Source organism: Cibotium barometz, chromosome 14 (genome assembly GCF_041138505.1).
Source record: "Cibotium barometz isolate CiBa-2024 chromosome 14, ASM4113850v1, whole genome shotgun sequence".
Taxonomy (NCBI): domain Eukaryota; kingdom Viridiplantae; phylum Streptophyta; class Polypodiopsida; order Cyatheales; family Cibotiaceae; genus Cibotium; species Cibotium barometz.
Window position 1 is genome coordinate 36,032,908 of NC_141059.1, and position 18,425 is coordinate 36,051,332.

At 47.9% G+C, this 18,425-nt stretch overlaps 1 protein-coding gene across 2 annotated transcripts in view; it reads right to left on the bottom strand.

The window, feature by feature from the left end:
- LOC147631960 (E3 ubiquitin-protein ligase UPL1-like) overlaps positions 1-18,425 on the bottom strand; it is a 53,392-nt gene that overhangs the window by 17,989 nt on the left and 16,978 nt on the right. The window lies entirely within an intron of this gene.

Consider the following 18,425-nt stretch of genomic DNA (forward strand, 5'->3'; position numbering starts at 1 on the left):
GGGAGAGCTGCTACTCAAATTCGCCCACTAATGGCTTAGAAAGGCGATAGGGAAACTTACCAGCGGTTCTATCTCGAACACCAACTCAATGCCATGATCTTCAAGGCGACTAGGTGGGAGCTACGGCAAGAGATCATCCTTTAGCATGATGTCTTGAAACTATGCTAGGAGACCATCCAACTTGTGTCAAAGGGGTTGCTCACAAAACGCACTCGGCTCCTTTTCTAATAGCTGTTTTGGCCTAGATGTGAGAGATGAGTGGAATACTTGGAATGCTCCTATCCCCACAAATCAAGACACACTCACGAACACCATTCCATCAACAATAGTGAAAGTGTCCTATCTCCAATCAAGAATGGGTGCATAATCCCTAAACCATTGAACGCCGAGAATCATATCACACCCTAAAAGAGGTGAGACAATGAAGTATATGGCCTTTTGAACCATGAATTCAAACTGTTGAGCCTTATGAGATATGTGAGTGCGAAGATCGGGTGTGAACCCGTCAACATCCACATGATGGGATATGAGTGTACAACTCATCATCTTAGCCAACTAAGGAGAGAAACAGCATCCTCAGAGCTGTCCATATCGAAGAAGACAATGAATTGTTGTCCCTTCACTGAGCCATAAGCATGAATAAGGGCTTTCTTTTGTCCTCCAACCTCACCCTTTTGCTTATTGTCAACAAATGCCGGTTTAGATGTAGCTATAGCGGTGGCTACTGTGGAGGCAGGGGACTTAGAGGCTTGTACAGCCTGCCACTTGGTACAATCTTTCTTGAAGTCCTCCTCCTCCTTGTAGACACTTGGTGATCAAATCTTTTTCTGTGATGCTGATGAAAGTTATTGAGAAGGTAACATTGAGATTGCCTCCATTGCAAATTTACGATTGCTACTTCTCAAGGGACTATTGTAGCAACTCAAGCTACTGCCTGTCAGGGAGTGCACTGATATCAGCTTCTTAGTAAGGGCCTGGTAGAGGCTGGTTGCGCATGCGATGCTGACTATGACAGGTGGGCTGCAGCGGATGCAATGGCTATAGGCAGCTATAGGTTGACAATGGGTTATCAGGCGCCAGGTAGCAACTCATGACGAATGGAAGATAGTGAGGCGGTGGGCCTGTGCAACAGAAATCCGAGCAATCCAGCATAGAGGTCGTTGAAGTCGGGCCAAGGAGGAGAAGCGATAATCAGGGGAGCATTGCCCCAATGACATCATTGCTTATGTCAAGCGCACACAAATATCTAGATCCAAACTTTGAGATTTCATAAATCCTAGCCAAGAGTAAGGGGGGGTGACAAAGATTAGTTACTATACTCTATCTACGTTTACTCAAGATTCTGTTACCACAACACGGGAAGTGTTGAGTGGTGAATCAGCTGAGGGGGAGCTGGAAAGCAAAGTAGGTAATGAAACTTTTTTGTGTAAGGGTCTCATCACTCCTTCACTCCGAAGGATGGTTTGTTGGGAAATCGGAGTTAAGTGTGGGAACAGTCCCCTTGAGGTAAGCAATGATGTCACACCTCATTTAATAAGGTCGATGTCACCAATTGGCCGACCATTTGGTCCATCTCCAGTTTTTGCGTCTCGTTCACTTGAGGCCAAGTCGGTGTCTCATGTGAAGAGGCCAGTATTTTGCTGACATGGACGGGAGCCAGACTGGTGCCACCCGTGTATGACCTGGACTGTGTTCGACCCATGGGATTGTCACGCCATGGAAGAGCCAATATTCGTGCCGTGTTTTGCCTATGGGACTCACACCATAGGGAGGCTCGTGCCTGGAATTGTGTCTTACCTATGGGACTGTCACTCCATAGGAAGACCAGGTTTTTATGTTTTACATCGTGCCAGTTTTGTGCCGACAAATATTTTGTACTTGTTCCATGAACGGGAGATATGTCCATGTTACTATTTGCACATGCACACATGTTTTGCATGTTTGAAACTGTTTTCGCATGACATGTATTTTTGTGTTTGCCTCCTGTTTGACGTGTTACTTACTGAGCGGGGACACCTGCCAGTGAGTCGTGAAGTCTGCTCTGTATTCTGACGAGTTCCGGTGCATGTGAACAGGTGGTAAGTATATTGAACATGTTAGTTTAATACTTTTATTTCTAACCCTTTGATTTATAAGGTCAAATGTTCACACTCACTTAAAAGTGGGCACCCACTTAGGGGCCAAGGTGGGGAGCCCCACTTAAGTGTGTGTGGGGGTGGGTACCTACCCACACCTCCAAAGAACTGGCCGCCCACATGCAATGGTGGGGAGCCAGCCAAGTACCATGTGTTAACTTCACCTTAATTTTTATAAAAAAAAGTGACCACCTTTGGTAGGAGAAGCACCGGCGACCATCTTTGCGCATGTTTCCAAAAGCGGCTATTGAACTGCTGCGCATAATTCATCCAGGCGATCATCTTATTGGTTTTCAAACAATGCCATCACCACCACCTCAGCAACCGGCGACCCAGTTGCCTCCACGCCTCTTCAGTTGCCTTCTCCCTTGCAAGCAGGTGCTACAGTAGGCGGCTGTGACTTTTTGCACGGGACTGTGTTCAGCTAACTGACGACTCCTCTCCTATAGTACTGCTGCGCCTCTTCTTATCATCAGGCTGCACTTCTGTAATCGCTGCTGGCGGCTGCCCACTATCTACAGGCGGCTGCCCCCACCTGAAGCAGCCAGGCGGTTGCTGCCGTCCATCTCCTGCAGGCGCCAGTTCCTTCTCCAACCTCCTACGCAGCCTACCAAAGCAGCCGGCTGTGTGTCCAACACCAGCAAGCTGCGTGTGCATCACCAACAATTGGCGTTTTGCATCCAGGTCATTGTCCACCACCAGTAAGCTGTGCTCCAGCAGGCGGCTGTCCACAACGACTGAACTCTCCATGCGTAGCTGTTGTACCTCCTGTTGGTAGATGTGCTACTGCAGCCAGGAGGCCATACCTTTCTACAAGCAGCTACTCCTCTCGACATGCTGTTGCATCATGGTGTTTCTCTCAAGTAACTGCGTACTGACACCATGAATTTTGGTCTTCCAACTACAATCCACAAGTAAGTGAATTTTCAGATTTACATAAAGTACTTTGTGTTAAATCTGATAAGGGATTCATTCCCCCACGGTAACACCCGTTCAGTGCCGGGTAGTCCAAGCTCTATTGGAGAACCTCGGTCCAAAGGTGTTGAGATCGGGAGAGCTAGGCGTTAGTACGAGAGCGCCTGTTTGTGCGTGGTCTCGGAACACCAGTGAGGCGCTCTCCGCGGAGTCCAGTGAAAGCACAGGACCGTAGAGACTGGACCACGCTAGTGGTCGTTCTGCTTCGAGCATCTACATCGAATTTCGACTTCGAGCCTATTTTGTTTGGTACTGTTTTCATATGTACATGGACATCATCTGGTTCTTGGAACCCATGGAGCATTGTATTTGTTAAATACTCCCAATAATAATATCATATATTGAGGGGGGGGGGGTCGGCCCGTTCCGGCCCCAGTGCTGGTGTCCATCTTTCCATTTCATTTCATTTCAAATTCAAGTTGTATTAAGTTGTTCATTTCAAATTGTGGTTTTAGAGTTGTGCTATTACGCGTGTGGGTGTCCAACGGAGTCTTCCCACTTGACGGGATCGGTTTCATTGGTATCAGAGCACGGTTGTTTCCCTCTTCCTAGTGGGGAAACGAACCTGTGTACTGGACATCCCGTTTTTAGCACACTTTAAACACAATGGACAACCAAGGCAACCCTTTGGAAGTGCCTAATTCGAGGGGTCCATCTAGCGCCTCTCGTGGGTCTGATGCCCTGCGAGGAAGACACAAGCCCCTTGAAAGGGTTAATGATAGTGAATCAAAGGGTCAAATGTCTCCAGGAAAGACAGTTATGCTTGAACAAGAGCCTGATGCAATGAGGGCTGAAATGGAACATATGAGAAAACTTCTGCAGGCTCAAGAGCAAGAGTTAAAATTTCTGCATGAAGATCCCCATGTGCAAAGTGCTATTGAAGCTAGAAAGGCTGATGCAATGGTAGATGTAACTTTCGAGTCCATGGCACGGGAAGTGGGCAAGAAACCAAGGGAGTTGGCACTTGCCTACCTCCTCCGCAAAGGTGATATCAAAGGGGGGGATGACGAAGAGCTGAAATTCAGAAACACCTCGCCTAAAGCATGGAGATCCCGCATCTCAAAGGCTGAAATCTTTTATGCAAAAGGAGGAGGTGACAGTCACCTCTCGTCATGCATCTTCTCCACAAGGCACTAAGCCTGACAGATATATGTATGCCAGTGCTCATGGAGCGCATGAAAGTCACATGCATGCAAGACATGAATCCCATGGTAAGGGTGACAGGTCTGCCAGAAAAATTTTGCCTTTTGAGTTGTCTCATGGAGAGACACTGCCTTATGCACGTAAGTCACATGCATCTGAGTTTCAAGTTCATGGAGCACATGCCACCGTGCCTCATGAAATTTCTCTGACGGCCCATGGAGCCCATGCAGATAGGGCTGCCCCGTTGGATAAGGGGAAAAGAAAAAGAGAAGACCATGAGCCTCATGCCAGAAAGCTCAAGGAATTCAAAGCAGGTGAAAAATCTGTTAAATTTGATGTTTTTCATGGTGAACATGATGCTTCTAAAGTGTTAGCATTTGTGGCACAGTTTGACATTGCTTTTAGCGATGAGGACTTTACTGAAAAGTCAAAAGTACGCCATGCTAGCATGTTTTTGAAAGGGACTGCTGCTCATTGGTGGATCACTGAAAAGATCACCAAGGATCCCATTTCCACTTGGAAGGAATTTAAAGACAAATTCTATGCTCAGTTTTTCCACCAAATGCGGAGCAAACTCTCACTCAAAAGTGGGACAGGCTAAAGCAAAGAGATAATGAAAGCGTGCAACAGTATGTCAACAAGTTCTGGAAAGTGTTGCTGGAAGTAACTCCCTTTATGCAAATCACTGAGGATGAAAGAAAGAGGAAGTTTCATTCTGGATTGCAAACAGCATATCATTCGGACATTGAATTGCACCCGAAACATACTTTGCAACAGCTCACAGCTTCTGCTCTTGCTACGAAGCAATTGGTGCTCAAGATTAAACAGGACCAAGGAGGTTCAAAGGGGAAGGACAAGGCTGTCCCAAATCTGCAAAAGGGTGGACAGCCACCTAAAAAGAACTTCCGAGAGACCTACAAGGGCGGTAAAGCCGAAAATAACACATCTAAAGATCAGGGCCCAAGGAAGAACAAATTCGGCTTAACCCCGGAGCAAAGAGAGCAATATGCCAAGGATGGAAAATGTTTTTCTTGTGGTAGCAAAGACCACATGTTTCGACAATGTCCAGATCGCAAACCAAAGCACGAGGACAAGCAGACCAAGGCTAATGTACATGCAGCTCCTGATGTGCAAGGAAATACAAGTCATGATGCAAAAGAGCGAATGGTTTGCAAGGCTTGGGGGCAAATCAAGGATCAGCCCGCCCTATTCATGTTTGATGACTGTGCAACTGACAACTTCATCTCTATGTAAATGGCAGCTGCATTGGGTATTGAGGTTGAGAACATGGGACCTCAGATTGAAGCCGAAGCTGCATTTATTGGTAAAGAGGTGCAGGTTACTCCATTGATAGGGAAGTTGCGCATCCATATCCAGGGCTACCTTGATAATGAACATTTCCTAGTTGCTCCACTGAATGGATGTGATGTATTGTTAGGCAAGCCGTGGCACCATAGGCTTGAGCCCCGCAAAGACTACAAGTCCAATATGATTTCTTTTATGCATAAAGGCCGCATGCATTTTATTGATGCTGGCAAAGAAGGGGATTCCATCCCACTTGTATCACACATCCGAATTAATAAAGCAATGAAAAAGAGTCTTTCTACGTACTTGGTTTTTGTTCGTGATAGCCTTGTACCAAATCATCAAAGGATGCTATGTCTAATGATAGGCTGAATTTTCTTCATGCATTCAACGACTGTTTTGCTGACTTGTTGCCAGGTGAATTACCTCCCCAAAGGCCCAAAGATCATCGCATAGATCTTGTACCAGGTAGTTCTTCACCCAACAAACCCGCATACCGAGTGAGTGCTGCACAACAAGAAGAAATCATGAAGCAGGTAAATGAGTTTTTCGAGAAAGGTTTGGTTCAGCCCAGTTCCTCACCTTACTGCTCTCCTGTACTTCTTGTTCAAAAGAAGGACGGATCATTCCGTATGTGTGTGGACTATAGAGCTTTGAACGAGCTTACCATCAAGAACAGATTCCCAATTCCGCGAATTGATGATATTTTGGATAAGCTTGATGGCTCAGCTTGTTTTAGCCGACTTGATTTGAAGAGTGGTTATCACCAGATACGAGTGGTGTCACAAGATGTCCATAAAACTGCATTCAGGACAGCCTTCGGATTATATGAATTTTTGGTAATGCCTTTTGGTCTCACCAATGCTCCTGCTACTTTTAATCGTATGATGGATAGGACATCGCAAATTTACAAGAGTATTCTTCGATGATATCTTGGTTTTCTCCAAGAATGAGCAGGAACACAGAACTCATTTGGTCACAGTGTTCGAAGAGTTGCGGAAGCATAAACTTTTCATTAATGCCAAGAAAAGTGAGTTTTTCCTTTCAGAGATTCATTATCTAGGTCATATTGTATCCAAAGATGGAGTTACAATGGATCCTGCAAAGATAGAGACTATTTGGAATTGGTCCGAATTGCAAAACGTACATCAAGTACGTAGTTTTCTGGGATCATGTTCGTATTACAGGCGTTTCATACGGCATTTTGCTATGATAGCCACTCCTTTACATGATCTCACAAAGAAGAAAACTGCTTTCAAATGGACTTCAAAGGAACAGGATGCTTTCTTGCAGCTCAAGCATGCTATTATATGTGGTCCAGTATTGATTGTTCCTGACTTGCACAAGTCATTCGTAGTTGAATGTGATGCTTGTGGTGATTGTATTGGAGCTGTCCTAAATCAAGAAGGGCATGCAGTTGCATACGAGAGCCGTCGTTTGCATGATGCTGAGCTTCATATGGATATCTATGAGAAAGAGCTCTTGGCTATAATTCACGCCTTAAAGATTTGGAAACATTACCTTCTTGGGGCTGAATTTGTAGTCAAGACAGATCATCAAAGCTTGAGATACTTTCTATCTCAAACAAAGCTTTCGGAGACGCAGATGAGAATGGCAAACTTTCTTTCCATGTTTCATTTTTAGATTGTGCATACTCCAGGAAAGAAAAATGTGGTGGCCGATGCACTGTCCAGGAGGCCTTATGTAGCTGCAGTCTCAGTGGCCTCTCACGGAGACTTATCTGCTATGCGAGATTTGTACCATTTGGATGCTGATTTTTGCCATATATGGACTGATTTGATGGCTGGTCATTCACATGCCTCTTATGTTATCAACGAGGGTTATCTTATGAAGGATAATTGCCTATGTGTGGTGAAGGATTTGCGTCCAAAGGTTCTGGACGAATGTCATGCTCCACCTTATGCTGGTCATAGAGGTATTATGACTACTACTCGCATGATTCAGAGGTATTTCTTTTGGCCAAGCATGCGTAAAGACATTGAGACTTATGTACGTGCATGTATCACTTGCCAAAAAGTGAAATTTGACAGGCAAAAACCTCCAGGTTTGCTTCAGCCATTACCTATTCTCTCGCAACCTTGGGAAAGTATTACTATGGATTTTATTATGGACTTGCCTAGATCCCAGTATGGGAATGATGCTATTTGGACCATTGTGGATAGGTTTAGCAAGCAAGCTCATTTTTTGCCCGTCAAAAAACCATCAAAGTTGATCATATGGTAAAGCTTTTTCTTGCTAATATTTTCAAGCATCATGGTATGCCTAAATCCATTGTTGGGGATAGAGATCCCAGGACTACAAGCCTCTTTTGGAGAGCTTTATTTGATAATATGGGTACTAAACTTGAGTTTTCATCAGCTTATCATCTCCAAACGGATGGCCAAAGTGAAGCGGCAAATTCAACCGTGTTGGATTTGTTGAAATGTTATGTGGCAGATCAAAAGACTGCATGGGAGAAGTATCTTCCACTTGTTGAGTTTGCCTACAACAATACGATCCATGCTTCCACAGGAAAAGCTCTGTTTGAGATTATCTATGGCAGAGTGGTATTGCCACCCATCCTTCATACAAAGGATGAGATTTTTGCAGCTGATGAATATGTTCGTGACTTGGATGTTGCCTTTGGTCAGGTGCAGACAGCCATAGCAAGATCTCAGGATAAGCATAAAATGGCTACTGACAAGCACAGAAGGGACATGGAAGTCAAAGAAGGTGATTGAGTTTTGCTGAAATTTGAGAAGGCTAGGCTTCAGAAGAGGGCAGGACGAGAAGGATCATATCCTAAGCTTTCTCCTCGCTATTATGGACCCTTCAAGGTGATTCACAAGATCAATGAAGTGTCATACAGGCTTGCTTTACCTAGTCACTGGAAGATTCGCATGCTTTTCATGTGAGTCTATTTCGGAAATATGTGGGGCCAAATCCCGATGAGCCTGTCACAGAAGATCCGCCAGAGATTGAAGAGCTTGAGGAGATCCTCCAGCCAAAACAGATTGTTTTTCACAAGGAGTGAAAGCTACCTGCTGGGAAGCTTTCCAGGAGATACCTTGTGAAGTTTAAGAATTATCTGCCTATTGATGCCAAGTGGGTAAATGAGGAGTCAACTCATGGAGATTAGTGTGTGACTCCCCTATCACACATGTATATTGCACTAGTACACATAGTGCACTTAGTACATTAAAAGTACTAAGTGTACTATGTACTATAACTTATGGGCTAGTACACACTATAAGGGTGGGCATAATGCCTTTAACCCAACACTAAAGAGTTGTCCTCAACTGAAAAGCCTCAAGATATGCCTGCAACTCTCTCTCTCTCTCTCCCTTCTTCTCTGTGTATGTCTCCCACATGAACTCTAACCCTAATTAACTCTCCCATTCAACTGGTATCAGAGCCCTGGTTTTAGGGTTTTGTTCTCAAGGGTGCAGAGCTGGAAATCGACATAGAAGAGCTGCAAAACGACCTCATGTGCTGTACGGACTCCTGTGTGCTGCTGTGCAGACCTGGTAACCCTGGTTGCCTCGCTTCTTCAGCCAAGTCGCAGGCAGCGTGTGCACCTTGCAGCAGCAGGCGTTGATCGCTAGTCGGCTGGCTACTAGGCGTGAGCAAAGCACTCAAACACGGCAACGTTGAGTCGGCGGCAACAAACAACGTTGAGTCGGCGGCACCACAACGCTGTTGACACTGCGGCTAGTCCTCGCATGCGCTTATCCGCCCAATGTTCACACAGCCTTACGCCTTGTGGACCAACGAAGCCCAGGCTGCCTAGCACAGGTAGCCAACAGCCAGGCAGAGACGGCGAAGGCAGCAACGCATTGGGCGTAGAGGAGGCCTGTGCGAGAAGGAGGTGTGCGCCCGAGCTTCGATAGCGAGCCGTAGCTGCGAATGAAAAAGTAGCCTTGCCATTGCTGGAACCAGCGAACTTCGTACACAGACGGTCTCTCGACACGACCACGTGCTCTCTTTTTTTGGCTTCACAAAGACCCCACGCCTACGACCAGCCCAAGCCCGACTACAAAGGTCTGCACAGATTTTAGCAGCATCAGCAAACCCCCCTTTCCTGCAACAAAAAATCAGAAAATTACCTGAGGTATTTGCTTCAATTTTTTGGAATTTGCATGTCCAATTTGCAATTGAGCAGGTACAATCATCAATTGAGCAGGTCAGGTGCCGAATTGCTTAATTTTTTAGCAAAATTGGCAAAATTGGGTGACATTGGTCACAATCAGGATCAATTTGCAAGAAATTGGATGTCAAAATTTGGGGCTTTTGATGTATTTGTGCAATTGGGCATTCATACATGCTGTATGATGTGAGAAATCGCACATTCGGGCAAAATTACAGCAAATTGCAGTGCAAATCAAGGGGCTTTTGTGCCGATTGGGTTGATTTGCATGCAGGCACTCGCATTTGATGCTTTGGGCAATGTGTTGATGCCTGTCAAGCACTCAATGTGCCTGTAAATCAGGGGGCTTTTATGTACTGGATGTATATGTGGCCAAGGGGAAGCACTGTGAAGACTCTGGATGCCTTCATGTGCGCTAATGTACCATGTATGATCAGAAATTGATCTTAAATCAAGGGGCTTTTCAAGATTTTATGCTTGTTGAGCTTGGCAAAGCAACAGGCAAGACTTTTATGCCTTGAATCCTCAAAAATCAGCTTGCAGTCAAGGGGCTTTTGCCCAATTTCTGTTCGGGACTGTTGTATGCAGTGTTCGGGACTGTGAAAGTCTGATTTTTTCTCATTTGGACAGCCAAGAGAGCATTTATTGCTACTGTACCTGCTGGTACAGATTTGGTACAGCTTTGTACAAGTTTTGGCATGGCTGCACATTGATTTGAGTGACCAAAAGGCTCAATTTCAGCTGCTTTTTGGTCAATTTCAGCTGCTGTACTTGCCGGTACAAGTTTGGTACATCATTGGTGAGCACTTAGTACTGCTGTACAGTATTTTGGAAGGGCAACAGAGCACATTTAAGGTGCTGTCCTAAATCTGCAGCAACCAGATTTTGGTGATTTCATCACATACAGTGGGAGAAAAGTTGCATTCGTGCTTCCGCAGTGGGAGATAAACTTTGGGAGAACAACTTTGAGCACTTTGTGTGCTTTTGGTGCAGTGTTTGCACATTTTGCAGGGAGTCAGGCATTGACAAGTTGCATATTGCTATGGCAACCACAGGTGAGAGCTCTTCATTGCTTCACATCAAGAAGCTTGAAGGCTCACATAACTATGATATTTGGCAAACCCAGTGCTATAATGTGTTGCTCCAGAAGAAGCAGCACAAGCCTATCAAAGAAAGGGGTGTAAAGCCCGCTTCTCTTACTGCTGAAGAGTGGGAAGATATGGATGAGCTGGCAAGATCTACTATCATGTTGTCTGTGTTAGACTCTTTGGAGTCTCTATGGACTGAAACAAGCCCCGAGGCAGTGGTACAAAAAGTTTGATGCTTTCATGCTTAACCAGAAGTTTAATCGTAGCCATGCAGATCATTGCTTGTAGGAAAGACATTGTCAGACTGGATACTTAGAGGACATGGAGTTCACCTAGTCGTCCACTGGGGACAAAGATGGCCTTCTACAGAGATCACCTCCTATGCCTGACAGAGGATGGGTTCATCATCCGTCCATGCTACATGGACATACACCTATCCTTTGGGGTGAGATGTGCGATCGGCCAGATCCGCACCTCGTCCCACCAGCTGAGATTCGGGGGAGGTTCCACTGCCTCTTACGAGTTGGGTTCAGACCACTTTCCAGGATCATGGACTTCCCGGATTAGAGATGCCTCGGACTTTTTCTTCTAGAGCTCCGCAGACACAGGGAGTCCTTAGTGAGATCCAGATCAGTTGTACTTGCTTGAGGACCAGCACAAAGAGCTCTCACCGACTTCTTCCATACCAGCACTCCAAGGGCCGATCCACCCATCATACCCAAACCACAGGCTAGTGTAGGAGCTCGACCGAGAGGTGTGACACTCGACAGAGCCACTGAGTTATGCAGAGCTCGACGGCCCATACCCCATGGCCCTCGCCCACGGCCACGCCACCACAAGAAGATCCGAGCCATCATCGCAAGACGACCTCGCGTCAGCTCAGTTTTACCACCTTGAGCACCATGTCACAGCGGCCCATGAGGGATGTATTAGGGTGATATGAGAGCTCTCTGCTCATGTACCTAGATCAGATTTTAAAGTTCTAGATTTTTTGTTATCTTTCTTTATTACTATTTTGTACCCAGGATGATGTCAGAATATGCAGCGGAGATGATGACCAAATCTGGGAACACAAGAGCAAAAACGCAGGCAGAAAAAACAGCACAAAAAGAGAGAGATATAGGTGTGTAACTCTGCTCTGATATACACAAGAAGATCCCGAATATGATACAAATGAGGTATGGGGGCTAAGGACCTATATATACTCCCCTAGAGGGCAGTCGGCCAGCATCAGGAAAGCCCACGACTGAGAAAAATGTCCACGACTGCTGAAAATAGCAGTCGGCCAGCTACAGATGCCTCCGCCTAGTCTGAACAAGTCGGCCAGCACTCTGACAGCCCACGACTGATGTAGATCCAGTCGGCCAGCTTCAGAGTGCTCCTGGCATCACCTGGCAGCCCTCCCAAGCCTCAGAAAAATGGGAAAAAATAGGGGAAAAATACGGAGTGTGGGGAAAAATGGGAAAACACCTCATAAGGGCGGGCACACCCACAACAAAGGCCCTGGTGTATAAAACTAGACAGGAGATGACTTCTAACACCCCCTCTCAGCTCCTGGCTGTGTAACCAACCACTGGGAGCTGGGGTGCCGCCTGAGCAAATCCTGAGAGCGACTTTGTGAAGAGGTCCACTGTACTGTCCTCCGTCGAACAGAACTCCAGCAAGATGTCATCAGCAACAATCTGTTCACGAACAAAGTGCCTCTGGATGACCAAGGGTTCCTCCAGTGGAAGCCCAAACCTGCAATGTAACCTCCTCATGCTCCGTAAAACTGCTCCTCGGGCATAAGTAGATCTCCTCGTGTCCGGATCTCCTCCCCAAACCGAGTCACTCCAACCGTGGAGTCGGACTCCATCCAACAATCCCCCTCCTGTGTACAAGAGTCCATGATCCTTCGCATGCCGCAGAAACCACAGGAAACGCAATCCTGCCTCACAAAGAGACATCTGCAACCAAGAGCTCAACTGTCTCATCAGGAAGCTCCCGTCCAATCCGGTGTCCATCAACCAGATCCATGAACCATACAGCTTCTGAATCACAGAGACATCACACTGCTCACAAGGATCAACACCTGTTACGGTGCACAAGCAAGTCCTGGAAACCTTCTGAAGACCACGCAAGGCCTTCTGAAACCTGTCAATCACCCCCTCTGAATCCGGAACCACAAAGCCTGGAGAAACCACCTCCTTCTGCAAGTAATCACCTGTCACCTGCCTGGCTTTCCGAAAGGTCCCCGTGGAAAGAACATCCTCAACTACTGGAAGTTCTATGTCCCGAACACTACGAGACATCAGAGCATAAGTGACCTGTTCAGCTTCCTCTGACTCACGAACACAAGAACTACCAACCTCAGTACTGGAAAGTTCCTGCCAACTGCTGCCATCTACTGGCAAGCTATCCACCATCTGGTCCCGGAAAGCCCGCACCTGCAGCGTATCCACACCTGAGTAGCTATTACCATACTGCCACTCATCACAATCTTGAGGACCTGGGAGAGAGAGTGCTGAAAGCCTGTAGACTCCATTCTCCACTCCACCTTCCCAAACCACTTGGCCTGTTGCTTTGTCCCGGAGAGCAACAAAATGCTCATCAAACTCCACCCGTACGCCAGTCTTGCAAACCTGATGCACTGACAACAGATGAAAACCTAGTGCCGGAACATACAACACCTGGGAGGAATGCTTCCCCCCTCTGCCATCGGGAACTATCTCCATCCTGCCCTCACTGTGAACTGGGATAGTGGACGTATCCCCAGTAAGAATATGACCAGAAAGCCTGCAGAGATCCTGTAAACCGGAACGGGAAGGAGTCATGTGGCTGGAAGCACCACTGTCGAGAATCCACTCCCGAGTATCCGTTGCGGAGAATCCTCCAATCTCCTCCCTGCCTGAAGAAAATGAAGCATCGGTGTCCATCACCTCCAGGTGCACAAAAGCCGGAGTCTTCATGATTGCTGAGGAGTCTTCACCCTTCTCGGTCTTCCGCTTGGGACACTGCCTCCAGTAGTGGCCTTTCTCGCCACAATCATTACAGGTCCTCTCTGCCTTTAGTTTCTCGCGGTCAGCGTCGGACATCTTCTCAGAAGACTTCTCCGATGAAGCCTTCCCCTTGCCCGAGTTACGGCCTTTCGACCGTTGGCCAGTAAAGGCCTCCGAACCTCCACCCTGAGGAGGGTTCGTGAATCGTTCCTCCTGGTCCAGGACCATGGGCACAAGCTCCTCCCACGTGATGGTGCTGAGCCTGCCACTGGTAATCAACGACGAGTAAAATGCTGAGTACGAAGAGGGCAAATGTGACAGCAACGTGATGGCCATGTCCTCTGACGATATCTCCTTCCCAGCCTGAAGAACTTCCTGCTGAAGAGCCTGCAGCTTGTTAATATGCTCCCGCATCGTCGACGACTTTGCAGGGCTCATAACCCGCATCTGTACTTCCAAGGAAATCCTCTTCATGGGCAATACCCTGTTATAAAGTGAGGCCAAATGCTGCCATATACCTCTGGCCAGCGTCATGTGCTTGACATGATTGATTACCTGCGGTGTGCAGTTGAGGAAAATAAACGAACGGACCCTGGCGTTGACGCGATCCCACATCTGCGTCTGGGCCTCCCGGTCCTTTCGGGTTGACGGTAACTCCCCTTCCTCTACTTCCGGCCGTGGAACACCAACAACGACGAAATCGGCGAGGTCGTAAGACTCCAAAACGGATTCCATCATCACCTTCCATATGCCGTAGTTGCTCCCGTCCAACTGACGGTCCACCGGGAACGTGGGGAGTGTCGGGATCTTCACATGTCTCTCAGCCATCTCAAACAGATCTGCCATAGCGGGGATGTACTCTGAAAAGGGTGGGTGGGTGGGAACAAAGAAGAACTGATACCTGCAAGTGGCTGTCCAGCAAATCAGCCCGCCTTCCTCTTGCTTCTCCTCTTCCCGAACAGTCCAAAACAGTCCACCAATCAGCCACAAAACAGCCCCCTCTTGCTCACACAAATCCCAAGACCTATCTAGAGCCTAGGCTCTGATACCATGTCAGAATATGCAGCGGAGATGATGACCAAATCTGGGAACACAAGAGCAAAAACGCAGGCAGAAAAAACAGCACAAAAAGAGAGAGATATAGGTGTGTAACTCTGCTCTGATATACACAAGAAGATCCCGAATATGATACAAATGAGGTATGGGGGCTAAGGACCTATATATACTCCCCTAGAGGGCAGTCGGCCAGCATCAGGAAAGCCCACGACTGAGAAAAATGTCCACGACTGCTGAAAATAGCAGTCGGCCAGCTACAGATGCCTCCGCCTAGTCTGAACAAGTCGGCCAGCACTCTGACAGCCCACGACTGATGTAGATCCAGTCGGCCAGCTTCAGAGTGCTCCTGGCATCACCTGGCAGCCCTCCCAAGCCTCAGAAAAATGGGAAAAAATAGGGGAAAAATACGGAGTGTGGGGAAAAATGGGAAAACACCTCATAAGGGCGGGCACACCCACAACAAAGGCCCTGGTGTATAAAACTAGACAGGAGATGACTTCTAACAGATGATGTACCTCATGGATATGATGTAACCTTTTGGCCACGAGTCTTACACGCGAGGAGAGAAGGCAAGAAGGCCTTCTATCGAGATGGTCGGGTCATCATTGATGGCCGGCCCATGGATTAGCGGTTTGGGGCCTATGGGACACAGACCAGGCCACTGACAGAGATACACATAGCAGTATGGAACTGTAATGGTTCACTATGGGTGCAGCCTGGACGACTGGAGCATGTTATGGTGGGGAGAGACATCATACTTCTGACAGAGACACATCAGAGCCCAGAGAGAGGGCTACCTCGAGTAGAGGGATTCCAGTGGGAGTCAGCATACAGGAGGACCACACGCCAGGGTACCTCGAGAGGGTCGGGGGGAGTAGCAGTCCTATTCAGACGAGAGCTACAGGGGAGACTGAGAGTGGTAGCACAGGATCCAGAGGCCAGATACATGTGGATCAGCTTACAGCTCTCACAGGACAGGGTTATATACATAGCTCTATGTTACTTTTCTCCATCAGGATCCTCCTATGTCATTACAGAGGACATGCCACAGGCGGAGGAGATAGGAGCCTCGCCATACACTTGTCTGTCAGAGGAGATTATGCATTATTCTACACTAGGGGAAGTATTTCTTACGGGCGACTTCAATGCCCACACACAGAGCAGACAGTGTGAGGTGTATGACTATGATGACATGGAGATCCTCCACCCTGTGGATCCAGAGGAGATAGGGGCTAGTCGGGCATCAGAGGACACTGGACCAGACAGAGGACATTATGGAGACCACTTACTAGAGTTGGGAGCCAGGCATCGTCTCGTTATTTATAACGGGATGCTACAGTGGCCGGGATCAGGAGGACTGACATGCTTCCCACATGGGGGTCATACACGGACCGGAGGCACGGTGGTAGACTACATTATGGGATCTTTGGAGGCATCACAGCTTGTCACCTCATTCTCCATTCCACCTCGTCCTATTGGGGCAGATCATACATACTTGGCATTTTCACTAGCCGGATCACCAGTATCACCAGCCCCCCACATACCGACGCCACACACTACCATCTACTTCACACATGACATGGCAGACATATACACTGGCAGAGTAGAGGATGGGCTCCTACTCATGGATCCCCTGGCATCTATGGATACCATTACAGCCCAGCTCGCATCACTCCTACACACGGCTGCATTACAGAGCTTCCCACATCGTGTACACTCAGGAGAGCCTGCGAGACCTGGGACTATGCCCCAGAACAGATGGTATGATGACGAGTGCAGAGCCCTATACTCACGACTCCGCATACAGAGAGCCTTGGGAGCCATCACAGAGCAGGAGTCGAGGAGAGAGATGAGGAGACTTACTCGCCGCAAAAGGCGGGCCTTCGCAGAGATGCAGGAGCTAGAGATCTTTCATTTCTTCATGAGTAGAGATAGCCCTGTCTCATGGCGGCACTTCAGAGAGCCCCGGACCCCGACACCTATTGCAGACCCACAGACATGGCACACATATGCAGAGGGTCTATACCATGCCCCACAGCAGCCACCTATACCTCAGCCACAGGAGCCTCGACCTACCACAGCTAGCTTCTTTACCCACTCGATGGTACAGGAAGCTATCCGCCGCCTACAGCATGGACGGGCCGCCGACCATATGGGCCTGCAGGGTGAGCATCTCATATATGCAGTAGATTCTTTAGCTCCTTTTCTTGCACACCTGTTTAACAGGGCACTAGCAGAGGGTTTGCCTGCGGAGTGGACGATGCACACCATTGTGCCGATTCACAAAACAGGGGATATGCTCGATCCGAGCAACTACAGGACGGTTATGGTTGGCCACGTGCTGGCCAAACTCTATGGTGCAGTGCTGGAGCAGGAGCTTAGCTTATATGCTGAGCGAGCAGGTTTACGCTCTTCAGGGCAGGCAGGCTTCAGGAGAGCTTTCTCTACCACTGACCATGTATTCACTTTGAGATGTATGATTGATCAGGCCAGAGTGAGGAAGAGAAAGCTCTATTGCTGCTTTGTGGATTTCCGCAAGGCATTTGACACAGTACCACGAGAGAGGCTCTTTCAGCGCCTGCAGTCTCTTGGCATACCAGCAGATATGACATGGGGCATCTATGCATTATATGAGCAGGTTTTTGGGCGAGTCAGATGTCCAGGAGGTATGTCCGAGACTATTGCTAGCACCATTGGTGTGAAGCAAGGATGCCCACTTTCCCCCACGCTATTTGGGTTATACATTGATGAGGTGGCTGACTTCATTACACAGGGAGGCGGAGATGGAGTTGATTTAGCAGGTACCTCAGTACATATTATGCTCTATGCTGATGATATTGTATTAGTGTCTGAGTCCCCAGGGGGTCTACAGCAGCATCTACATGCACTCCATGATTTCTGCACACAGAGGGGTCTTACTGTGAACCTTGGGAAAACCAAGGTTATGGTCTTTCATACATCGAGACAGGGCAGGAGTCATCTGACATTCACTCTCGCAGGATGCCAGGTGGAGGTGGTGACATCATACGTGTACCTAGGGGTTACCTTCTCTGCAGCAGCCACACGCTTTACCATGGGTTCAGCAGCCAGAGCTAGATTGACACGGGGATATGCAGCATTGGCTATGGTAGAGAGACAGTGCCACCAGGCGCATTTTCAGGAGCCCCGGACGAAGGGGTGGCTATTTGACACATTAGTCACACCGGCATTGATGTATGGAGCAGCAGTATGGGCGCCAGGCCTAGCTACCCATTGGTGGACACAGATAGAGAGACCACAGGCCCTCATGATGGCACGCATGATACGCAGCAAACCGTCAGTACCTCATGACATTATCCGAGCAGAGTTTGCTGCGCCTCCTATGATGGTAGAGGCCATATTTCAGACTATATGCCTGCTAGACAGATTCAGAGAGATGCCACAGGACAGATTATCATACAGAGCTTTTCAGGCATCTAGACAGTTGGCTGAGGCAGGAGACAGAGGATCATGGTATGCACAGGTCACACATTGGTTCTCACAGCATGGCCTAGACATGGATCATCTACCACCATTCCAGTATGACAGGGATGCACCACATATCCGTCTCTCTCATAGT